Source organism: Amblyraja radiata, chromosome 5, assembly GCF_010909765.2.
Source record: "Amblyraja radiata isolate CabotCenter1 chromosome 5, sAmbRad1.1.pri, whole genome shotgun sequence".
Lineage (NCBI taxonomy): Eukaryota > Metazoa > Chordata > Chondrichthyes > Rajiformes > Rajidae > Amblyraja > Amblyraja radiata.
The window spans coordinates 76334339-76360677 of record NC_045960.1 but is presented as its reverse complement, the minus strand read 5'-3'; the positions used below and the strand labels follow the sequence as shown (position 1 = coordinate 76360677).

General features: G+C 44.8%; 1 long non-coding RNA gene across 1 annotated transcript; it reads left to right on the top strand.

Annotated features, from left to right (window-relative positions):
• Window positions 1-2125: 2125 nt before the first annotated feature.
• LOC116972855 lies at window positions 2126-24556 on the top strand. The gene is made up of 3 exons (XR_004411925.1): window positions 2126-2238; window positions 7290-7293; window positions 24545-24556. It is a non-coding gene; the product is annotated as an uncharacterized LOC116972855 (long non-coding RNA).
• The last annotated feature ends 1783 nt before the right edge of the window (window positions 24557-26339 follow it).

Here is a 26339-nt window from a genome sequence, read left to right as displayed (position 1 = left end):
GTGAGGCCACGCTCTTTGGCAACTGGCCCGACCGATATTCCGTCCCTTCACCATCAACATAGAAACATAGAAAATAGGTGCAGGAGTAGGCCATTCGGCCCTTCGAGCCTGCACCGCCATTCAATATGATCATGGCTGATCATCCAACTCAGTATCATGTACCTGCCTTCTCTCCATACCCCCGATCCCTTTAGCCACAAGGGCCACATCTAACTCCCTATTAAATATAGCCAATGAACTGGCCTCAACTACCTTCTGCGGGAGAGAATTCCAGAGATTCACCACTCTCTGTGTGAAAAAAGTTTTCCTCATCTCGGTCCTAAAAGATTTCCCCCTGATCCTTAAACTGTGACCCCTTGTTCTGGACTTCCCCAACATCGGGAACAATCTTCCTGCAATCAAGCCTGACTTCTTGAAGGTGCTGGGGATCTGGTTCGGGGGAGGGCTGAGGCATGTGACAGGAATTAGCTGAAGCGGATAGCCAAGGTGTGGAAGAAACTGGAGCTGTGGAAGCAGCGCTCCCTCTCTATAATGGAGAAAGATTTGGTCATCAGGTGTGAGGTGCTCTCTGGGCTGCTGTACTTGGCGCAAGTGTGGCCTGTTCTTTCCTCCTACGCCACGGGGATCACCTGGGCTGTTTTCCATTTAATCTGGGGGTCGAGGATGGACCAGGTGCAACGGGACACAATGCACAAGTCGGCAGACAACGGGGGTAAAAGCGTGCCCAACGTCGCCCTCACCGTGATGGCCACCTTCATGTGTGGCTGCATCAGGAGGAGCGTAGAGCCAAGGCACATGGGCACCAAGTGTCACTACCTGCTGAGGTTCTACCCGTCCCTGGTGTTGCGAAGGATGGGCCTGGCGCAGATGCCACGCAATGTGCCAGTCATCTGGACATTGCCGCACCATCTGTTGTTCATGGAAAGGTTCTTCCGGACCAACACTTTTGACCACAAGTCAAAGGCTCTTTGGGGGAGGACCACAGTCTAGGGTCCTTTTGCTGCTGGACATGGAGGGCAGGGTGTGGTGGAGACACCCCTCAAAAATAAGGGAAGGGATTCCCTGCCAGTGGGTGACATATGTGGCAAGAGTGGGGAAAGAATTTGTGTCATTTGTGTAGGCAGTATTGAATATGTGTATAGCCTCCGAGAATGTCGGATGGAGTTTTGTAAGAAATGTTAAAAAAAAGTTGATCACCTTTCTTTCTCCATGAAGGTTGCCTGACCTACTAAGATGTTCCACCATGTTCTGGGAACAACTCCGCCCAAGACCACAAGAAATTGCAGAGAGTTCTAGATGTAGCCCAGTCCATCACACAGACAAGAGTGCCCACCATTCATTCCATCTACACCTCATGCTGTCTCAGGAAAAGCAGACAACATAATCATAGACTTGTCCCGATCATTCCTTCTTCTCCCTGCTCCTGTTTGGCAGAAGGTACAGAAGCATGAAAGTGCGCACCACCAGACTCAGAAACAGCTTCTTCCTCTCTGTTATCACGCTTCTGAACGGTCCTTCCATTAGCTAGGATACCGTCCGATTCACCTCTTCCCCATTGTGGACATTGGACTTTGTTTATGGTACTGAAGTGCTACACTGTGGAGAACTATATTCTGCACTCTGTATCTTCTCCCTTTCCTCCTTATATTTTACTTGAGTTTGACGATTGTATTTATGTATGGTATAGCGGAACTGCTTGGATAGCATGCAAAACAAAGCTTTTCATTGTACCTTGGTACACATGACATTAATAAAACTAACACGAAAACTTGCTTTTGTTTTGGATTTCCAGCACCTGCAGTTTGTTGTTCCATCCTGGTGGGGGCAGTGTGGTTGCAGAGGGGAAGTGTATTTCCTCCGATCTGGAGAACCATCGCAGTAAAATTGTTCCAGACCTTTCCGTCCGCATTGCTGTAGCTCCAGTGGGAGCACTGTGTCTCTGCTGAAGTAACAGAAATGCAGGGGTAGAAGTGGCGATTTTTCCTTTGACTAAACTATTGGCACTGTGGTGCAGTGGTTGTGTTTCTGCCTTACGATGTCAGAGACCCTGGTTCGATTCTGACTACCGGTGCTGTCTGTATGGTGTAGGGTTTGCACGTTCTCCCCATGACCTGCGCGGGTTTTCTCCGTGAGCTCTGGTTTCCTCCCACACTCCAAAGAAGTACAGGTTTGTAGGTTAATTGTCTTGATAAAATTGTAAATTGCCCCTAGTGTGTGGAGCATAGTGTTAGCATATGGGTGTCACTGGTTGGTGCAGACTCAGTGAGCCGAAGGTCCTGTTTCCACGCTGTATCTCTAAACTAAACTGAACTAAATCCATTCCCAGTTACTGATCCACAAAGTCAATCACCCAAAGATGCCAAGCAGTGGATGGACAAGAACAGTACACAGGTTGCTGGAAACTTCATATTGAATCAAACACAAAGAGTTGTAGGATCTGAAAATCACAGTTTAAACAAATGGTGACTACTTACAATTCAGTTTAAGTGCCCCTGGTTCAGATCTGTGTGATGCCCAGCCAAGTGCCCAGCTGAGTCCTGGAGGTGTGTGGGATTGGCAGAAGTAGGGTATGTGGGTGCTGATGAAAAGGGAATGATGGAATACTACACCCATAACATAGAAACATAGAAATTAGGTGCAGGAGTAGGCCATTCGGCCCTTCGAGCCTGCACCGCCATTCAATATGATCATGGCTGATCATCCAACTCAGTATCCCGTACCTGCCAAACCATAAGAACTGGGTTTAGTGTAGTTTAGAGATACAGCATGGAAACAGGCTCTTCGGCCCGCTGAGTGCATGCCGACCAGCCATCACCAAAATACTAGTTCTTGAGTCTATTGCAGATCCTGTAAAATTTAACTGCAGACCATCGGTAAGTGGGATTCACACCCTCTCAGGCTGAAGCCTCTGAGAGAATTTTGTTTGTGAGAGGGGAGTCTAACCCATAGGACAGAGATCATATCTTGACACACAGAAAGCTGAGACAATCTGGATCATGCCCATGTCTCCATTTCAAAGGGAGTCCTGGATAATTGTTTGAGATCCTGATTGTGGAAGGGTGGGAATTCCTCATTGTGGAACGTAGGATTTGTAGCAATTCTCTGACAGAGAGGTTACCACTTGTGGTCAAGGGGAGCTGATACTGGTCAGTAGTTGAAAGAAATGGCAGGTATGTGAGCAGTTTTCCGTTCCTGCCCCATCCTATTAATACTGGAAGATGGTTTTACTCTTTCCACTGCTTTTCTTTGAATCTTAACATCCAACTAACAAAGTTGTGCACTGAATATGGATGAAGATGAAACAAATATCACACTGTCACATTTTGATTTTTAAATATTCTTTATTCTATATGAAATATTTGGCATTATCAAAGCAAAGATGCTTACTTTAAACCCATGATTAAATATTCTCAATGCGGCAAAATATTCTCTGCCTCCCAGCACCAGAGACCTGATTTTGATCCGTCCTTAGGTGCTTTCTGCGTGGAGTTTGCATGTTCTGCCTGTGACCGTGTGCGTTTCCATTTGGTGCTCCATTTTCCTCTCACATTCCGAAATGTGTTGGTTTGTAGATTAATTAGCCTCTGTAAATTGCCCTTAATGTGCAGGGAGTGGATGAGCTAGTGGGATAGCATTATAACATGGTAGATTGAGTCTAAATTGTAGTACACTATTCAAATAGGGTAGCAATATCCAGTCCCAGATACATGCAGAAATCATTCGCTTCAGTGATCAGGGTGTCGTTCTCCCAATATCTTCCCAGAAGTGAAACAAAACCATCTTTCCATTTCCTGTGAACAAGAAACAAAGTAAAAAAGAATCACACTTTCATCACACTCCTCCAACAATTTGCATTGTTTTGCAAATCAATCCCATCTGCTTTGTGTAATTCAAGATAACTGAAGTTCTGGATTGCCTTAGTTAACTCTATACAATTCTTCTATATTCATTGATCGTAGTCGCAAACCAACAGTAACAATGGAAGTCTAGGTTACAGAGATGGCCCATCTAATTAATCTCATAGAAAGATAGAAAATAGGTGCAGGAGGAGGCCATTCGGCCCTTCGAGCCAGCACCGCCATTCATTGTGATCATGGCTGATCGTCTCCTATCAATAACCTGTGCCTGCCTTCTCCCCATATCCCTTGACTCCACTAGCCCCTTGAGCTCTATCTAACTCTCTCTTAAATCCATCCAGTGATTTGGACTACACTGCCCTCTGTGGAAGGGAATTCCATAAATTCACAACTCTCTGGGTGAAAAGGTTTTTTCTCACCTTAGTCTAAGATTGTGGCCCCTGGTTCTGGACTCGCCCAACATTGGGAAAAATTTTCCTGCATCTAGCTTGTCCAGTCCTTTTATAATTTTAGATGTTTCTATAAGATATCCCCTCATCCTTCTAAACTCCAGTGAATACAAGCCTAGTCTTTTCAATCTTTCCTCATATGACAGTCCCGCCATCCCAGGGATCAATCAATCAATCTCATGGCGATTATGTAAGTGGAGGTTAATTGACGGTATAAATGTTTTAAAAAAATGTCCCTCGTGTGTGTTGGATAGTGTTAGTATGCGGGGATCGCTGGTCGGCGCAGACCCGGTGGGCTGAAGGGCCTGTTTCCGCTCTAAACTAAACTAAACTAAAAAGATGAGATGAGGTGCTACCTCATAGAGCCAATTATAGATACAAATCTGAGGCCTGCTCTAGATGATGATACAGTGAGCATGGAAGTACACTGTTTTATTTTTGTTTATATCTGGCCCTATTTATCATTGTCATTACACTGAATGAATGGAAACCTACAGCAAAGCCTTTGGACGTAAAGGTTAGTGACCTTTATACCCCTCCGGTGCTCTAAGATGCACATAAATACAGCATTACAAATTTAGAATGCTTACCATGGCAACCATAAAAACATGACAGAACGTTGGCCAAAACCAGAGCTGCTAAGGATCTCACATTTCCTATCTCTCTGTCGCTAGTTTTCCCCTTCAAGTGGTTACTCTCTGCAATGTTACAAAGGGTTCTGCTTTCACTCGCTTTTCAAGCTGGGAGTTGCAGACTACCTTCTGCAAAATAAATCTACGACTTCTATTAATTGACCTCTGTGCAAATCGAATTATGTCCTTCCTGCTCATTCTGCCTGGGCCTCTCATAATTTTGGACACACCAATTAAATCTCTCCTCAGTCATTTTTGTTTCATGACCCTACCTTAATATAGCCTCTCTATCTTTACAACTAGAAATGTCTTGCTTATCGCCTTCTGAAATCTCACTACTTGTGAGAATTAATTTGTTCATTCTATTCCCTCTCTCCAGGCTGTTGCAGCATGAACTACAAAACACCGTCCCCAATGTAGTTTTACTGCAGCTGTTACCGCTTGAAGGCAATCAGTTGTCCTTTGTGTTTCACCCAAAGAAAACCTGTGATCCCAGTCTGAAGAAGGGTCTTGACCCGAGACGTCACCCATTCCTTCTCTCCAGAGATGCTGCCTGTCCCCACTGAGTTACTCCAGCATTTTGTGTCTACCTCCTGTGATCTTTCTGATAGACTGCAATACCAGAACTGGACAGCAGTGTGTGCCAATGTTTCACGGAAGGTGCAACAGAGGAAAATACAAAACAATAACACGATCTGCAATTATCTCCACCAGAGGCAATGTCTTGACATTGGTTAAGAAATCCTGAGGAGAAGCTTTTGCTCCTAAGAATGGCAGGCATGTTGATTGGCAGGCAGTATTTTGATCTGAATATGATATTTTTCTGAATATTGGAGACATGTGAGACTGCAGATGCTTGTTTCTGAAGTAAATCACAAATTGCGGGAGGAACTCCCTGGGTCGAGCTGCATCAGGAGGGGATTGGGGTGGGGTGGAGGAGTCTTGACTTAAATTGTCAACAGTTACTTTCCCTGCACAGTTGCTGCTCGACCCACTAAATAACTCCAGCAAGTTTGTTATTTTGCTTTCTTTCTGAATATGACTTGGTTTCTTTCACAGTTTTGTCTATAATTGCACAGAAGGCCACATAACCATATAACCATATAACCATATAACAATTACAGCACGGAAACAGGCCATCTCGACCCCGTGCGTGGATATAGATAACATAATATAGATAACAGGGCAAATCGATTAATATAAATGACAGAAGGTTACTGTTTTATTACGAAGATAGACACAAAATGCTGGAGTAACTCAGCGGTACCGGCAGCATCTCTGGAGAGAAGGAATGGGTGATGTTTCAGGTCGAGACCCTGCCGTCACCCATTCATTTTCTCCAGAGATGTTGTCTGTCCAGTTGAGTTACTCCAGCATTTTGTGTCTAACTTCGATTTAAACCAGCATCTGCAGTTCCTTTCTACACATACAGTTTTATTAAATGTTGACCAGAATATGGAGGACATGGATAGGTGTTGTTTCAGATCGGACTTTTTTCATACTGTTTGAAGAAGGGTCTCAACCCGAAACATTGTCTATCCATGTCTCCCAGAGATGCTGCCTGACCTGCTGAGCTACTCCAGCACAGTGTATATGCAAGATTCCAGCATCTGTACAGTAGCTTCTATGTCTACAGTACTCTAGTTGTTCCTCCATATTCTACCTGGGTAGTCTACCACCCAAGATATGAACATTGAATTTTCTCATTTCAGGTGTTCCCCTCCTGTGTACCCCTTTCTCTCTCTATTCCAGTTCCCCCATTACCCATCTTCATAGCACTCCCCCTCCCTGGTTCTATTCACTGACTATCCACGCATCTACTGCAGCGGATCCCCTCCCCCTTCCTGACTCCGTTTGCCCCGTCACCTCTGCCCAAATGGCTCCCGTTATCACTTTCTTTACATCAGATTCCAACACTTGCAGCCTTTGTGTCCCCACATCAACCTCCAGGTGCTGTCCCCATCTCCACCTTCACCTCCCCCAACCCTCCCAAACTGGCTCCCTACCATTTTTACCTCTTTGTCTCCTTTGCCCTGTCACCCACCTGCCTTTGACTCTCAAGTCCAACCCTTCCCCTCCCCTACCTGGCTCAATCTGCCCATCATATTTCACCACTTCTCAGTCCACCCATTACCTGTATCATACAGGAGATTGAGAGGGGATCTTATAGAAACTTACAAAATTCTTAAGGGGTTGGACAGGCTAGATGCAGGAAGATTGCTCCCGATGTTGGGGAAGTCCAGGACAAGGGGTCACAGCTTAAGGATAAGGGGGAAATCCTTTAAAACCGAGATGAGAAGAACTTTTTTCACACAGAGAGTGGTGAATCTCTGGAACTCCCTGCCACAGAGGGTAGTCGAGGCCAGTTCATTGGCTATATTTAAGAGGGAGTTAGATGTGGCCCTTGTGGCTAAGGGGATCAGAGGGTATGGAGAGAAGGCAGGTACGGGATACTGAGTTTGATAATCAGCCATGATCATATTGAATGGCGGTGCAGGCTCGAAGGGCCGAATGGCCTACTCCTGCACCTAATTTCTATGTTTCTATGTTTCTATACCTTCCCCTCTTTAGTTTATACAGGCTCTCTTCCCTCTCCACTCTCAATCCTGATATGGGATCTCAACCCAAAATATTAACAGTTCCTTGCTACTCTGTGCTTGTCGCCCCACTGAGTTCTTCAGCAGTTTGTTTTTTTACCTCATTTTAATATCACAGACTATAATAGAGTTTATTGCAGCAGACTCTATCGGCAAATATGGACACCATTTTCACCCCCCTCCCCCCAACAGTCTGGTACAACGAGGGTTATCTGTAAATGTCAAATCTACAGCCACCGCTGACACATAAAAGTTGCAAAAGCAGATTTAGTAGCAGGTTATCTAAATATTTGAACTGTAAAATGTGCGTGATTACAGGGACTAATTGGATGCTTCCTTCCAAGAGCTGTCTGAGGCACAGTGTGATACAAGCCTCCCTCTGCGGACTGTCGTCCTGTGACCCTCTGATCACAACTGCATCATTGATGACTTAGCCCACACCATCACTTGACGAAAATCAACCAGGTTAGTATTAGCGCACGTGGAGAACTGGAGTATCCACGTGGAAATTCTGATTTCCAAGATCCTGATCCAAGGTCAATGAAGGAAAACCAATAGAGTAGACTTCAGTCTGAAGAAGAGTCTTGACCAGGAGCATCCCCTATCCATTCCCTCCACTGACCCATTGACATTCAAGTCATCCATTGAGCCGCTAAGTTACTGCAGCACTTCGCGTTTTGCTCAAGATTCCAGCATCTTGTCCCTCGAAGGAAAAGCAATATATTTACCAGTTGGAATGATGTGTGACTTGAACAGAGATGGCAATGTCCCCCCCGGGTTATAATCTCCAGACTATCAGTAGAGGATCAACAGAAACCCTTGTGGGATTAGCCATTCAAATAGCTTTTTCTGGGATTGTTGCATATCTTCCACCAGATTGCGCCAAGACAGAATGGTCAATCGCCAACTACCCCATTTTGGACCGCTACTGTCATGCCAATCCATTGTGCTGAGATTCCCTTCAGCAATGCAGGGGTGTGTGTTGCAAGCAAAATTTGAGGAGCATGTTAAATGCCAACACACTTTCACTAATAATTAACGAGCATATGACTAGGGAGATGGGGGATAATTTCCCCGCTCAGCCAGCACTTGCCCTCCCCTGTGCAGCATCCTGACACAATGACGGAATGAAAGACTGCAAGGTGAACTAAAAGTACATCTATTTTCTTCGGTGCTAGAGTATGTTTGGTAGGCATGCTCTTTTTTGATATTTTGCAATGTAACCTGTGGCATATTTGCATTCATCTACTTCCGAGCATTTGCCCTGCTGATGGCAAGGGATCCTCAGGTTATTATTCAGTGGACTGACATGGGCACAGTTCTTCCAATGCAGAGCAGCTTATGGGATTGTGTAAATACAGATTCATGTCTAGCCACTGACAAAATGTACAACTCTGTACTTCAAAGCGCTTTGTGGCATCTCAAGGTAATGTGGCACCATGTAAAAAGACACAAAGTGCTGGAGTAATTCAGCGGGTCAGTTAGAATATCTGGAGAACAGATAGGTGACTTTTCAGGTAAGGACCTTTCTTCAGGCACCTCATTTATCCACTTCATTTCTGCAGGTTATTAGTCACTAGACTGCTCTGTTGAAGTTTGAGCACAGGGACAGGTGATAGCACGGATACTCTGAGACAGCTGTAGCTTTTGGTACATAACACAGCTGGAGAACCCACACTGGCCTGTGCATTAAACTTTCCAGTGAACTGTGACCCCCACAGTTGTCCGTAAAGTGATCGCCAAACAAGCTGATGCTTTCACTTTGGCGGTTTGTATCGGCCTAATGCCCAAAACAAATCTGTCTTTGGGACTTCTTTAAATTCAATGTGAATACTCTGCTTCTGCTCAACAGGCCTGTGATGGAGAAGGAGGCAATCCCAAGACACAAGGAACTTCAGCTGCTGGAATCTTGAGCAAAAAACACAAAGTGCTGGAGAACGTCCTGTATGGTATGGCTGCCCAGCCTGCAGCTGTTCGTTTTTTCATCTCTTTTTTTAATTTTTAGTTAGTTAAAGTGTTTTTGTTCTGGAGTTCTAGTCTTTTTTATGTGGGGGGTGGGGGGAGGGAAGGGGGAAACTACTTTTCAGGATCCCTACCTGGTCGGAGAGGCAGCTTTTCTCTGGGCTGCACCGTCGACCCGTCCTCGCGGCCTACCAGCGGGCCTGGAGCGGTGTTTCTTGAGGGGACCGGCCAGAACCTCGGCTTCGGCGGCGGCACAGTGCTGGAGCGCTATCGCGGAGCGGGCGATGCCTTGCCTGGGTCGCTGCGCTGGAGCTCCGGTGAGCTGAAGACCGCTGATGAACATCGCAAAGCTGCGGGACTGCGGAGCTGCGGGACTGCGGAGCTGCGGGACTGTGGAGCGGCCAGCTGCGGGCGGCGACGCTGAACTTTAACATCGGGAGCCTGGGATCTCTCGCCGAGATCGCTAGTGGTGGAGCTCCATCCGGCGCGGCCTTGTTGGCTTCGGAAGCCGCGGTCTCGAGTAAGGAGGCGGCCATTCCAGGTGTCCCAAGCCGCTGAGAGGGTTCTCCCGACACCGGAGCACCATCCCCCGGCGAGACTGGCCTGGAACATCGGGCCTCCTTAGCGGCGACTGCGGCGGCCTCAATAGGCCCGACTATGGGTGGACATGGGGATGGGACTGGGCCTTGTGCCTTTCCTCATAATGGAAACCATTGTGGGGGGATGATTTTTATGTTAAATTCTTTATTATTGTTATGTTTGTATTCTTTTTTATGTGCTGCATTGGCAAAAAGCATTTCACTACACCTAGGTGTATGTGAGAAATAAATAAACCCCTTTGAACCCTTTGAACTCAGCGGGTCAGGCAGCATCTCTGGAGGGAATGGTTTGGTGACACTGTGAGTCAGGACTCTTTTTCAGTCCCGACCCAAAGCGTCACCTATCCAGGTCCTCCAGAGATGCTGTCTGACCTGCTGAGTTACTCCAGCACTTACTGTTTTTTAATCCCAAGAATATTCCAGACATCTAACAATTTGTTGTTGGCAAGGCAGAGATAAAATTTAAAAACTTTCTTGGCTTTATATCTCAGGACATTAGGAGGATCAATGATTCGGCAGGGATCTCCAGGTACGAGCGAGCAGAGGAAGGATATAGTCTGAAGTCTGCCCACTGCTGTCCAGGATTTGAGCTCCTTGTGGTCGGGCCTGCATGCTAAACCTGCGTGAGGATTCAATGTTTTGGTCTCCCTAATCCAAAGAGTTCACTGCCATGGAGACAATTCAATGTAGATTCATTGTATTGACTCTTGGGAAGAATGAGCTCTTCTATAGGAGTGAGATTGGTCGAATAATAACTGTATTTAGAAGAATGAAAAATAGTCTCATTGAGCCATGCAACATTTTGTGTGATGATCGACAGGACAGATTCTGAGACATGCTTCCTTTGGAAGGAAGCTGGAAAACTAGGAGTATGGTATCAATATAGAGAATGGTGTATTTAGTTTAGTTTAGTTTATTGTCACATGTAGCAAGGTACAGTGCAAAGCTGTGTGTTACGTGCTATCCAGTCAGCGGAAATACATGATTACTATCAAGCCATCCACAGTGGACAGATACAGGATAAAGGGAATAATGTTTAATGCAAGATAAAATCTAAGATAGTATGAGGGTCTCCAATGAGGTAGATAGTAAGTCAGGACCTCTCTCTAGTTGGTGATAGCATGGTTCAGTTTTCACACTTCTATACCTCTTGCCTGATGGGAGAGGGGAGAAGAAGGAGTGACAGGGGTGAGACTTGTCCTTGATTATGGTGAATTTAGCCTGAGTTGAGAAACATCTTCATTCAGTGGGTCCTAAGTCTTTAACATTCTGTATTCCAGTGAATTACAGGTGCCCAATCATTGAGTGTATTTGAGATTGATACAGATGCATTTTTTTGATTCTGAGTGTAAGGTCAGGAAATAAGGATTGGCCGGGCGAATGGACTTGAATAGCAGGATCCAATGTGCTTTTGTTGGACAGCAGAGACTCAAGGTACCACATGGACTACTGAGGCTTCTGCCTTCCTTGCTGTCATGTCCCTTGTCATGCCCTTGACACAACTGCCTGGAAACAAAAATAAGTGGTGTGGCAGCTTATGTTGAATCCTTCCACACACGATGAATGCAAGACTTGGTCTCCCCAGAAGAAGGAGCTCGACACTCGAGCTGAGGCTTCTTGCCTGGGGCCCAAAGCCCCTGCTGGCAATTCAGCAGTAATTATCACTCTCCTACCAGGATTCCCCACTTGCGCGTATTTACAGGAAGCACCAGCCATAAGTGGTCCGTCTGAGGGGAATAATTCTAATATTAACACATGCATAACAAATGGGAAATAACCAAAGTGGTTTAAGCAAACTGAACAAAACAAATGACACCACTGTGCAAGGGGAAAATAATAAAAGGAGGCAAACATACTTCTCAGGGCAAGATCATCACGGTAGAATGATAATTAAGCTTGCAGAGTGAGTAATAACCTATTTGTGAGCATAATAATAGCCTTTCTCTGTCTCAGAGGGTTCTAGCCCTCCCAGGTGTTGGAGTAGGTATCTAACATTTAGAGCGAAGTTCAATGCTATTACCACCGGTCTACGTAAAATATCAAGTAGAGGACAGCAAAACTGAAGGCCTCTTAAGCCCCTGTCCCACTTAGGAAACCTGAACGGAAACCTCTGGTGACCTTGCGTCCCACCCAAGGTTTCCATGAGTCACCAGAGGTTTTGGTCAATCACCTGGAAAGCCTCGACCGAAGCGTGAGCTGCATCTACTGACCAAAGATCCTACAGGATCTTTGCTACCGACCGCACACACACACACACACACACACACATCGCGAATTTGGGGGCCAGGGACAGCGGAGGAGCGCTGTCTGCACGATGAAGAGGAAGGTAAACGGCTGCCACAGTCCTTTAGAGAGCGCGGGAGGGAGGGAGAGAAGTGGTAAGAAGGGGAGAGAAGGACAGAGAAGGGGAGAGAGAAGGGGAGGGAGATGGGGAAGAGAAGGGGAGAGAGAAGGGGGGAGGAGAGAGAAGAGGAGAAAGAAAGGGAGAGAAGGGGGAGAAGGGGAGAGAAGGAGGGGGAGAAGGAGTGGAGACAGTTTTAAGAAGTTCAATAAAGTTAGCGGCCATTTTACCTTCCGGCAGATCTTCTAGGTCCTGAAAACCAAAAGGATCTTTGCTGAAAACTCCAATCAGCCAATCAAAATGGCCGGGCAGCGAAGGAGATTGCCTTTGACTGCCTGTGAGTAAATAGCAACCCCACTCCACTGTCTTCGACCAAACGGCAACCTATTTTTAGTTGAGGCCGGTTTTGAATTTGTTGAAATAATCGCAGGAACATAGAAGAAGCCTCGAACACGCGGAAACCACTTTCGACCATTAGGGAAAGTGACCAAAACCTCCGGGAACCTCACGGAAACCTTGGGTGGGGCGCAAGGTCTCCAGAGGTCTCCGTTCAGGTTTCCTAAGTGGGACAGGGGCTTTACTCGGAGGTTCAAAGCCATACGGTTGAAAGCAAGACTCTTAACGGAATATATGTGCAGAAGGATTTTGAGGTCAGGTATATAGCTCCCTGAAAGTTGCAACACAAGTGGTAGATATATTGGTAAAGAAGGCATATGATAGGCTAGCCTTCATTGGTTAGGAATACGGTGGTGTGCAGGCAGATGAGATTAGTTTGTACTTGTAGATGAGTCGGCTTGCACTCGCTAGAATTTAGAAGATTGAGGGGGGATCTTATAGAAACGTACAAAATTCATAAGGGGTTGGACAGGCTAGATGCAGGAAGATTGTTCCCGATGTTGGGGAAGTTCAGAACAAGGGGTCACAGTTTAAGGATAAGGGGGAAGTCTTTTAGGACCGAGATGAGAAAAACATTTTTCACACAGAGAGTGGTGAATCTGTGGAATTCTCTGCCACAGAAGGTAGTTGAGGCCAGTTCATTGGCTATATTTAAGAGGGAGTTAGATGTTGTCCTTGTGGCTAAAGGGATCAGGGGGTATGGAGAGAAGGCAGGTACAGGATACTGAGTTGGATGATCAGCCATGATCATACTGAATGGCGGTGCAGGCTCGAAGGGCTGAATGGCCTACTCCTGCACCTATTTTCTATGTTTCTATGTTTTTACATTTCCATGTTTATCTCAGCATCATGTTCAGCACAGACATGTAGGCCAGAGGGCCTGTTCCTGCGCTGTAATGTTCTGTGTCCTATTTGCCCAACAGGTAAAAGCAGTGAAGAACACACTGTCAAATAATAAAGCCATTCAAATTAGAACAAAATGCAGCGGCTGCTGCCACGACTCAATTGGTAAATAAATAGGAAGGTCTCACGAGGGCTCATTTCCTAATCGTGATTCCAAGCAGGTTATCACCGCTCGCAGGGAAAAGCCCCTGGGAGATCATGAGCCTGCAGACTTTGATATTCAGTTCACTTGGAAACTAAAAAGGTTTACTGAAAGAATACAGTATTTCCTCAGGGACTAAAGCAACAAAAGGAAAAAAGATCACTAACTCTGATCATAACAGGAAACCTACCCTGACACCTGAGCTATTTCTCATTAGGGTTTGCAGTGACCCACAGTCACCTACAAAGACCCCCCAAGCTGGGGCACAAAATGAACCGTCACACCGGGACCACCTTTCGTAGCATAACCCATGCCTTTTATTCTCAGGAATAAAAAGCAGACGAACATTGATAGGAAATATCTCTACACTGTTGTACAGCAAGAAAGTATAGATCGGTGACTACACAGGTGTCGGGGTTACGAGGAGAAGGCAGGAGAATGGGGTGAGGAGGGAGAGATAGATCAGCCATGACTGAATGGCAGTGTAGACCTGATGGGCCGAATGGCCTAAATCTGCTCCAATCACTTATGAACATGAACAGAGGGTATCGAGAAGTGATTCAATCTGTGCCAATTATTTTGAAATTAAATATCTTCAAAATACAAGTGCCATCCATCAATCACAGAACAAATCATATTAACACATGAACCATTCCTTCACAATACAATTGGCTGCTTTTTGACAATGGTGTCCTCAATTAGTCAAGAGATTATATACCCTCTTTGCTAAACTGCAAGTTCAATGAACAATAATAGAAACAGGTCAATATCATTCATATCTAACCAGCATTTAATAAACATTTGGACAACCCATTGCACCTCATTGTTTCACATTTGAAGAAACAAATTGCAGATCAGGCATCTCTCTACCCCGTGAGAGATTCCAGCTCACAATATTGGGAATAATTCAGTGGGTCAGGCAGCAGCTCTGAAGAAAAGGAATGGGAGCTGTTTTGGGTCGAGTCCCATTTTCAGACTTAAGCCGCTGGCCCACAATTCAAGTTCACCCAAGAACTCTCCCGAGTTAAAAAAACAAACAAACTCGTGGTAAGTATGTAGGACCTCGTGGATGTCCCGTAGCGGCTCGTAATGCGAACGGCAGGTACTCTGGAAACACGGTAACTCGTGAAGTTTTTTCAACACTGTGAAAAATGTCCACGAGTTTCCCGAGTACCTGCCGTTAGTTAGCGCCTTCCCTGAGTATCTGCCGTTCGCATTATGAGCCGCTACGGGACATCCACGAGGTCCTACGTACATTCTACGTACTTACCACAAGTTTGATTTTTATTTTAACTCTTGAGAGCTCTTGGGTGAACTCACATCGTGGGACAGGGACTTTAGGCCTTCTCCGTCTGATGAAGGGTCTCGACCCGAAAAATCACCTTTTCTTTTTCTCCAAAGAGGCTGGCTGACCCGTTGAGTTATTCAAGCATTTTGTGTCTATCTTTGCAGTAAACCAGCATCTGCAGCTCCTTCCAACACAATATTGGGAGTCGTGTACAGTTCTGGTGTCCCCATTACAGGAAGGAAGTGGAGGTTTTCGACAGGGTGCAGAAGAGGTTTACTAGAATGCTGCCTGGATTAGAGGGTATTAACTATAAGGAGAGTTGGACAAACTTGAATGTAATAACAAGGAAATGCAGATGCTGGTTTCTGCCAAAGAAAGACTCCCAGCTTTCTTTCCTGCACCTCTGCAATCAGACTGAAGAAGGGTTTCCGACCAGAAATGTCGCCGTTCCATATTCTCCAGGGATGCTGCCTGACTAGCTGAGTTATTTCAGCATTTAGTGTCTTTTTTTGAAGCAAGCTGAATTGTTTTCTTTGGAAGGTCGGAGGTTGAGGGGAGTCTTGATACAAGTATATAAAATGAGAGACGTTGATAGGGTAGATAGTCAGAACCATTTTCCCATGATGGAAATGTCAAAGACTAGATGGCATAGCTTTAAGCTGGGAGGGGCAAGTGTTTTAAACTGAGTGCATTGAGTGCCAGGAACATGCTGCCAGGAGTGGCGGCTGAGGCTGATGCGATAATGACATATAACCATATAACCATATAACAATTACAGCACGGAACAGGCCATCTCGACCCTTCTAGTCCGTGCCGAACACGTATTCTCCCCTAGTCCCATATACCTGCGCTCAGACCATAACCCTCCATTCCTTTCCCATCCATATAACTATCCAATTTATTTTTAAATGATAAAAATGAACCTGCCTCCACCACCTTCCCTGGAAGCTCATTCCACATAGCCACCACTCTCTGAGTAAAGAAGTTCCCCCTCATGTTACCCCTAAACTTCTGTCCCTTAATTCTCAAGTCATGTCCCCTTGTTTGAATCTTCCCTACTCTCAGTGGTGTAGGGGTTTTGCGTTTCCCTTTACTCCACAAAAGAGATTCCCCTAGGTTCTAGACCTCGGAATTATGGTGGGATATGATAAAAGGTTGAATTGACCAGAGTGTGCCGATGAGAGAAAACAGAAACCAAGATGGACTCAAAGCAAGTCTAAAATTTACAGGCTTTATTAAACAATGAGAAATCGAATCTCACCAACACTACACAATACGTGGCTAAACTTATGCTTTAAACTAAGACTATGGACAGAAGACTATCGGGCACGTCGTAAAACTTACTTTTAACACAATTTTACTCCCCCTCGACCTCTATCCTATTTCGGGAAGTTCACCAGGTCACCAGGATACTCACAGCTAAGTCGATGCAGGCCCACGAGCTGTCCAGCAGAGCAGGAAGAGCAGGAAGAGAGAAAGAGTTCTGGCTTGACTTCGGCTTTTATACCTGAGCTTCCTTTGAAACCCCCAGGTGGTCCTCTGGATAAAAGGGGTTCTTTTGATGTTTCCCAGTTTCGATCTGGCATGAACAATAGGCTTCCGATGATAAGGGGTTTGCTGATGTCATGATCCCTCAGCCTGATCGTTATCATCCCCGATGGTGATTGTGCTTCTGCTGGCCTGTTTACCAGCGTCTGCTGAGGCTTGGTTCCTTCCTTTGTGTATCCAAGAGAATCTCGTTATCTCCGTCTCAGCCTTTCCTGTTCACACCGTTGTGTGATGTCCAAGTCCACAGGCCAGATGGGTTTGAAACTTGAAATTGATTCTTTCTGTGGATTGGGGGGGGGGGGGGGGGGGGTTTCCCTTGCAGCCAGCAAATCTGTCTTTTAAAATATCCATGTCCTTATCCAAGTCCGGGTTTGCCCCAATAACGTACAGTGGGAAAAGCTTATCCACGTCAACTCTGTCTATCCCTCTCATCATTTTAAAGACCTCTATCAAGTCCCCCCTTAACCTTCTGCGCTCCAAAGAATAAAGCCCTAACTTGTTCAACCTTTCTCTGTAACTTAGTTGCTGAAACCCAGGCAACATTCTAGTAAATCTCCTCTGTACTCTCTCTATTTTGTTGACATCCTTCCTATAATTAGGCGACCAAAATTGTACACCATACTCCAGAATTGGCCTCACCAATGCCTTGTACAATTTTAACATTACATCCCAACTTCTATACTCAATGCTCTGATTTATAAAGGCCAGCACACCAAACATTTAAGAGGCTATTTCAGAAGCACATAGATATGTAATGAATTACAGGATATGGATCATGTGCAGCCAAAGGAGATTAGTTTAATTTAAGTTAGGCATGGACGTTGTGGGCTGAAGGGCAGATCAGGTGCTGTGCTGTTCTATGTTCTATGAGGCAGAGATTCTTCTGTCTCTCACACTCCACCTGAGATTATCCCATTATTCCCGATAGAATGAGGGAAAGGGTGGAGGAATTTCCACCATGACGAGGACGCACATTGCTACAATTGAGGGAATTCCGTGGAATCTTGCAGCAGCATTACAAGGTCTCTGTCATATTAGTTAAAAGTGTTAAAGAGCTCTGAAAGTGAAGACAGCCACAGCGTTTGGTCTTTGGCCATGACCCAATTGGAGGCTGCAATCTGGAGAACATTTTGGTTCTGTGTCTTACACTAGCACATGGCTTAACAAACCTCCCACATTCCTTTTGAACTTCAGATGGAATTGGCCCCAAAAGACAGTCATGGAACTATGGAACCAATTAACCTTCTTTAGCAAACATGGTATGATACAGCTTCCAACCCAGGTATGAATATTGATTTATCTAACTTCAAGTAACCCTTGAATCCCCTCTCTCTCTGTCCCTCCCCACCCAAGTTGTTGTACTAATTTCAAAGTTGTCTTTGGTTGATCATGGCTGATCTACCTTTCCCTCTCAACCCCATTCTCGTGCCTTCTCCCCATAACCTTTGATACCCTGACCCTGAAGAATCTATCAACCTCCGCTTTATAAATGCCTCTACCACTGTCTGGGGACAATGAATTCCACAGATTCAGCACCCTCTGCCTCAAGAAATATATCCTCTTCTCCATTCTGGTCTTCAGTCTCCATCTACAGAACCTCTCTCCTCCTCATGTACTATTACAACTTGGTACATTGATGGGCAAGATGGCCAAACAGCAGGATGCTTATCACATCTGCATGCGCCTGAATACTCCTCAGCTCTGGGTGTACAGGTGGGCTCTGCAGTTTGTTTGAGCAAAATCCCTGGCAAGTTGCAGGTGATATTCTTAGAATAGTGGACAAAATTAGTACTGCATTCCCTTTTACCCCATGCTGTGAAATAATTATTAGTTGGACTAATTATTTATTCATTAACATTAATGAACTGCAGACCACCCATTGAAAGGTAGAAAAATAAGAAGTAGCATGTTGTGTTTAATCCTTTCAGCTGATTAACTTTATGCAGTAAAATTGCAAATGTCAAATAAAAATAGAACTGCAGGGAATGGAGCGATATAGATCATGTGCTGACAGATGAGATAAGTTTATCTTGGCATCATACTTGACACAGACATTGTGTGCTGAACGGCCTGTTCCTGTGCTGTACTTTTCTATGTTTTTATGCTCTATGTTCAGAAAATGTTGGACAGGAACTATTTACTCTTTCCCAGAAGTTCAGAAGAGAATTGCTGGCTAATTTCTTCTCATATCACAGAACGTTCATGACTTCTAAGTCTGCACATTACAGGCCTGTCAGCTTAACACCGGCCATGGTTGATGGACCCCGTGTGGCCTCATTCACTTGAATGGGATCCCTGACTTTCATGTAAAAGGTAAATTGAGCTAATTTGTTTCATTTATATTGATTTACAGATTTTAATTAGCATCAGATACTGTAAATCCGTTTTTTAAATGGTATTATTTATAGTTTACAATGCCTTAGTTAAAATTCTACTATAGGTACTGATCACATTTAAAGTGCGGTACATTTAGCCAATTACAAATGCTGCAGCCATTTGGTACATTTCTGCAGCGTTCAGCCATGATGCTCTGATCACTGGAGTAACTCAGTGGACCAGGCAGCATTTCAGGATAACATGAATATACAATGTTTCAGGTTGGGTCTGAAGAAGGGTCCCGATCCGAAACGTGCCTATCCATGTTTTCCAGGGATGCTGCCTGACCCACTGAGTTACTCCAGCACTTTGTGTTTCTGTATGTATGTATGCGTTTATGTATTTATGTCTCTATTTATGTATGTATGTATTTATTTATGTATTTATATATGTATGTATTTATGTATTTATTTATGCCTACTATATTCTGTTGTGCTGAAGCAAAGCAAGAATTTCATTGTCCTATCTGGGACACATGACAATAAACTCTCTTGAATCTATTGAATCTTTATGCGATCTGGATTGCCTATGCAAAAGGAAGGGAATTGGATCAAAACTTGAAGGGAGATAAGTTTTGAGGCAATATTGAAAGAATAAGAAAGTAGGACTAAACATAGACACACAATGCTGGAGTAACTCAGCAGGTCAGATAGTATCTCTGAAGAAAATGGATAGGTGATGTTTCAGGTCAGGATCCATCTTCAAACTTTCTTCTATCTTTGGCATTAACCACCATCTGCAGTTCCTTTTTATTAAAGTAGGACTAAATGGTTGGCTCTTTCAAAAAGTTGACTAAGGCATGATGACACTCTGTGTCCTGCTTATAAGCTTTAGTTTTTTTTCTTAGTTCAACAATGCTCAGAGTACAATCAGCAGTAATTCAGGTGCAAATCTCATTGCTAAAAGGCTCCATTCGTCAAAATGCAAATAAAAAAAGATCTAGTCGTGCTCGGAGGGAGTAGAATTATGACAAGCACAAATAAATAGATATGCTAAGGGGGTTGCAAGCAAACCAGCTACAGAGAGCTTTTGCAAGGTGGAAATTTCAGAGCTGTGGTAATTGTAATTGTAATTGTAATTGATTTTCATTAGCCAAGTATGAAAACAAAACAAGTATGTAAATCATACGAGGAATTTGCCATACAGTCATACCAAAAAAGCAACAAATCATGCAACCACATAAGAATGTAACATAAACATCCATCACAGTGGCTCCTCCACATTCCTCACTGTGATGGAAGGCAATGAAGTCTTATCTTTTCCTCTCCTTTTTCTCCCGCGGTCAGGGAAGTCGAACCACCCGCAGTTGGGGCGATTGAAGCTCCCGCAGCCGGCAATCGAAGCTCCCATGATCGGGCGGTTGAAGCTCCTACAGCTTGGAGCTCCCGAAGGTGGTTCCTAACCAGGGACCACGAGCTCCACAATATTATAGTCCGCAGGCTCCCGCGGTTGGAGCTTCCGAGGTCGATCCCTGGCAAAGCAATCGCAAGCTCCATGATGATAAGTCCACAGGCTCCTGTGGTTGGAGCACCCAAGGTCGAACCCCAGCAAGAGGCACGCAGCACCATGCTTAAGGATAAGGGGGAAATCCTTTAAAACCGAGATGAGAAGAACTTTTTTCACACAGAGAGTGGTGAATCTCTGGAACTCTCTGCCACAGAGGGTAGTCGAGGCCAGTTCATTGGCTATATTTAAGAGGGAGTTAGATGTGGCCCTTGTGGCTAAGGGGATCAGAGGGTATGGAGCGAAGGCAGGTACGGGATACTGAGTTGGATGATCAGCCATGATCATATTGAATGGCGGTGCAGGCTCGAAGGGTCGAATGGCCTACTCCTGCACCTAATTTCTATGTTTCTATGTTTCTATGTTAAGCTGCAGTGCAGACGGAGATATGATAAGGAAAACGTCGCATCTCCGTCGAGGAAAGAGATTTAAAAAAGTTTCCCCCCCGTCCCCCCACATAACTAAAGATACACTAAAACAATATTTAACTACAGACGAACAAACAACACAGAGAGAAAGGGATGAGACAGACTGCTGGCGAGGCAGCCATTGTATGGCGCCAATGTATTCTGATAAGTTTATCTTTCTTGTGGCTTATTGAATTGGAGAAAAATTGTTTCATTGTGTCTCTTTGAAACAAATTTGAGGAGTCAATTAAAAGATGATTCTATGGTAATGTATTAACAAATGACAAAATCACACAATAGAACATTTTTTAGATAGAACATACAAACTACAATACATGAACATGCTTTTCACTGTATCTCGGTAGATGTGACAATAAACTAAACTAAAACTGAAAGCTGAACACCCCTTCAGCCCACAATTTCTGCGCCGCACCTAATGCCAAGTCAAACTCTTATCTACGTGCACATAATCCATAGCCATCCATTCTCTGCATATCCATATGCCTATCCAAAAGTCTCTTAAATGCCACAATCATATCTGCCTCAACTACCACCCCGGCAGTGCGTTCCAGGTACTCAGCACTTTCTGTGTAAAAATCATACATTTCCTGTAACCTTTGCCCACTGACCTTCGCCCTGTTTGTCTCTCTCACCTTAACCCCTCACCTTTGCCGGTTTGCCCATATCACCTTTGACCTATCACCTTCGCCCAGTTTGCCCCTCACCTTCGCCAAGTTTTCCCCTCTGAGCTTTGCCCCCTCACCTTCGCCCAGTTTGCCCTCTCACCTTTGCCTACTCACCTTCACCCAGTTTGCCCCTCTCACCTTAACCCCTCACCTTCTCCCAGTTTGCCCTCTCACCTTAACCCGCCGACATAAAAACAGCATTCTTGTTGTCCAGGTATTTGATTTACAAAATTATCCTTCTTCCATGTTCCCTTTGCGTATTTGAAATAATGGATAATGATGAGACAGAGTACGGGAGGGAGATTCATAATCTGATTGAATGATCCCAGAACAACAATTTGCTCTAAATGTTACCAAGACCAAATAGCTGATTGTTGACTTCAGGAAGTGAAAACCAGCTATCCGTGAACCTGTCCTCATCGACTGGACAGCAGAGAGAGAGTTAACAACTTCAAGTTCTTGGGTGTGCAAATCTCTGAATGTCCTGGGGCCAGCACATCACAAAGAAAACTCATCGGTGCCTCTACTTCTTTAGAAGATTGTGGAGATTCTGTATTCACTGAATATTGTATCAGGCTTCTACATGTCTACAGGGAGAATATTGATTGATTGCATCAAAGGCTGGTTCAGTAACTCAATTGCCCAGTAATGAACGAGGCTACAGAGAGTGATTCACATTGCCCGGTGTATCGCAAGGATCATCAGGCATCATACACGACACGAGGACCTCGCTCTCCTGCTGTGGAACTGGGAAACTTTCCTGAAGACAGTAGCCGCCGAGCCCAAAGAGGGAATTCATGAGCTCACCCCTGAGGGCCAGAGAACCGGAGAGGAGGGTGGAGGGAGTCGGCGATGTTGGCCGCAAGAACAAAGGGTCATTAAGAAGAACTGGGGTCTAAAGGGCCTGTCCCACGGGCATGCGACTCCATGCGGCAAGCGCGACCTAAAGGGCCGGTCCCACCAGCACGCGCCTGCATGCAGCAAGCGCGACCAAACCAGAAGCGGGGGCCGCGCGGAGGTCGAGTGAGTGACATGAAGTGCGAGCGAAGTCCGCGGGAAGCTCGCGCGTGACATACGACGTTGAGGTGGCTGCGGGCCGGCGGGCCGTTGCCGCATAGAATTTTTTAACACGGTCAGTTTTTCGGAGCCCCGCTCGATGTCGGGACCAGCTCCGCACAACTCCACACGGCTCCGGCGATCGAAGTGGGACCGGACCCGCGAGGCCGTACGACCCAAGCGACCACGTTAGGTTGTGCTTGCCGCATGCAGGCGCATGCTGGTGGGACAGGCCCTTTAGGTCACGCTTGCCGCATGGAGTCGCATGCCCGTGGGACAGGCCCTTTACCTTTTGCACCTTCAAGGTAGGCTGCGGGAGGCAACATTGGGCACAAAGGCGGAATGGTGGCCGGGCCAGGAGAGGGACGATGGTTCGCTGGACGATCCAGATTGCAACAATGACTGCAATGGGCCTTTATGGCCAGCTGCAGCTTCGACATTGAAAATGGTGGCTAAACCTGCCCACTCTTGATATTTCTCAGTGGGCTATTTCTACACATTTTGTACTTAATCTGGGATGTGCTTATGTGTAGTAATAATTTACTGAACTGTAGGTAAAAAAGAATTTCACTGTACCTCGAAACATGTGATAATAAAGAATTCCGCATTCATTGATTGATATTGAAGAGATCTATCGGAGACACTGCCTCAAAAAGGCAGCCGTTATCATCAAAGACCCATATCTTCTTGATCACATTCTCATTTTGCTACTACCATCAGTGGAATGTGGTTTTGGATGCACTGTGGACTTCACTTTTGCACTATTATAGTTATCTAATGTTCCTGTTATTAATTTATTGTATCATTGATAACTTTATTTTCTATTATTATATTAATGGACATTAAACTGCAACTGGTAAGAATGTCATTGTTCTGTTGCAGGTACATATAACAATTAAACACTGTTGATTTGGCCAGACGATTCCATGATTTTAAAAGATCCATGGATTAATGTCAGAATCCATTTTCTGCTCTGCCAGTTCTTCATGCCATCACTTCCCCTTTCCCTGCACTCATTCAGATTGATTTCCTACTTGTATTCCTCCAACTCAGGCAGCCTATGCATTCTACTTTGCATTCTTCAGCTTCAGTCAAACCATCTTTGGCCATCTTAACAACTTTGTCTGATGTCCCCCCAACATGTTCCCCTCCTCCAAATACATTGAATGCCACCACTCCTCAAAGCCCCCGAGAAAGACTTTTATATTTACTCATGCAATTCTTCCTTGTCCATTGCTTTGCATAACATTAATCTCACTTCTTTGAAGCATCGTATCATGTTAAAAGAATGATACCAGAACAATCCATTGTCATTGTACAAAAGCCACATTGTGCAAGCAACAGAGGTAACTCTAATTTACGGGATGCAAGCAGAAGCCTCCACGTGGCTCATCCCGGGCAATGCTGACGACAGAAACTGTACCACAGTGACTGACTGAGATAGCCAATTCTGCAACCACCGACAATCAACCGTCACTGACCGACCGGAAAGACGTGATATAAAAGATGGCCGGTAAAGATAAAAGAAGAAGAACTCTAATTTACTGAAAATATCAAATGTAGATTGATAGTTGATGGATATTTGATAATTTGGGGAACCCATTGTAATGTGACGGTGTAGTTAATATAAAGAGATCATTTGTGACCACTTGGAACATAGCTGGTGATGATTCTAAAATAGAAAATTAAAATGTAAATGGTGACTGGCTTATTTGTATCTGCCCCTTCCCCCTTTTTAGTCAGGCTCTTCAACAGGACCAGGGGGCTCATTGAAACTGCCCTGTGCCATGTGCTACAACAAGATTTTCAGTGGAACTCTCCGGGCAGTACACGTAAGACCATCCACAAGTTTCTTTGATATCAGGAAGCTTCCTGGAAACTCTCAAACTGTGATCTGAGGACCAGCTAAAGGAAAGGAGTTGGGCTGAAGTAGTAATTGGACGGTGGCATCAGGGTTGAATATTTGACCTTTCTCTAATCAATCTGCGTGTAATTGCATTGAATCTGATTTGCCATAAATGTTATCATTCTGTTGGTCTTTCTTTTGTCGTTAAATTGCCAGTTTTCATGCAATTCCCCTCCTCTACCCTCATTATAGTCAATCTCACGGATATTGACATTTTGCAAGGGAATACCGTGGGCGAGATTTGTGAAGTAACTGTGGGGGATTCAGGATGGGATCCAGGTCATTTTCACGGATAATTCCCAGAGAAATGCTACTGACAAAATTGGAAGTCTAAATGAAGATCTATATGGTGAAAATATAGCCTTGGCGGATAGCATATATAGTGTATAGCATAGGGCAGCACAGTGGCACAGTTTGTTGAGTCACTGCCTTGTAATGCCAGAGACCTGGGTTAAATCCCAACTTCAGGTCCTATCTGTGTGGAGTTCGCAAGATTTGTCTGTGACTGCGTGGATTTCCTCTGGGTGCTCGGATTTCCCACACATCCCAAAGACGTGTCAGTTGGTAGGGTAATTGGACTAATTAGGTGAAGTAGGTGGACTCTAAGTGAGTAGGTGAATGTCCATTGTGTGTAAGTGAGTGGTAGAATCAGTGGGAATTGATGACAATATGGAGTGAATGAAGTTGGATTAGTTTAGTGTAGGATTAGTGCAAATGGGTATTAGTGGTCAGCGTGGACTCGCTGGCCCAAGGGACCTGTTTCCATGTTGTGTCTCACTATGACTTTATTCCAGCTGTTTGTAGGGAACTTGCAGCAACTTAAAGAAGGGGAGTCATTAGTGTGGAATATATCAAGCATCAATTGTGCACAGCAGAAGGTAGCATGACCCAGAAATCTACAGCAACAGCTAGATCAGATTTCAAATCATTAATCTGTCAAATCTGCAGGAGACAAAAACAGCCTTGCAGATTTGTATTAATTTTGTTGTCTATTCTTTTCTGACCCACCGAGATGGTGATACCACCATTAGGTCTCTGGACCACTTCACCAGGCACAAGAGACTCTGTGCTTAGTGAAGGAGTTTTATGGCATTAGAGACCTACTAGCACCTCAGGTTCAAATCTTGCTCAGACATGAAAAGCAGAGGCGAGCAAAGTATGCTAGGATTTTATGCTCAATTGAGGATACACTAAGATTGTGTATAGACAACATGCTCACAGTGTTTCCCCCACAAGAAACTCAGAAATTTACTTTTATATTCATATTTCAAGATCTGAGTGTTGTTGGTGAGGCATTTATTGCACATCTCTAATTTCAGTTCAGTTTCAGGTCAGTTTAGTTTATTGTCATGTGTACTGAGTGAGGTACAGTGAAATGCTTTCCCTTAGAATTTCCCTTGAGAAGCTATGGTAATGGTTTATGCCATTACGCTGGAAAGAGTGCATAAAAGATTTACAGTACGAGAATGTTGCCTAGAGATTCAAGGGGCTTAGCTACAGGGACGGGTTGGGCAGGCTAGAACTTTATTCCTAGGAGTATAGGAGATTGAGGGGTGGTCCTATTGAGGTGTATGTTTATAGACTGGGTGAGTGCACAGTTTTTCCCCAGTGTTGGGGAATCAAGTACTAGAGGTCATAGGCTTAAGGTGAGAGGGGAAAGATTTAATCAGAAACTGAGGTGCAACGTTTTC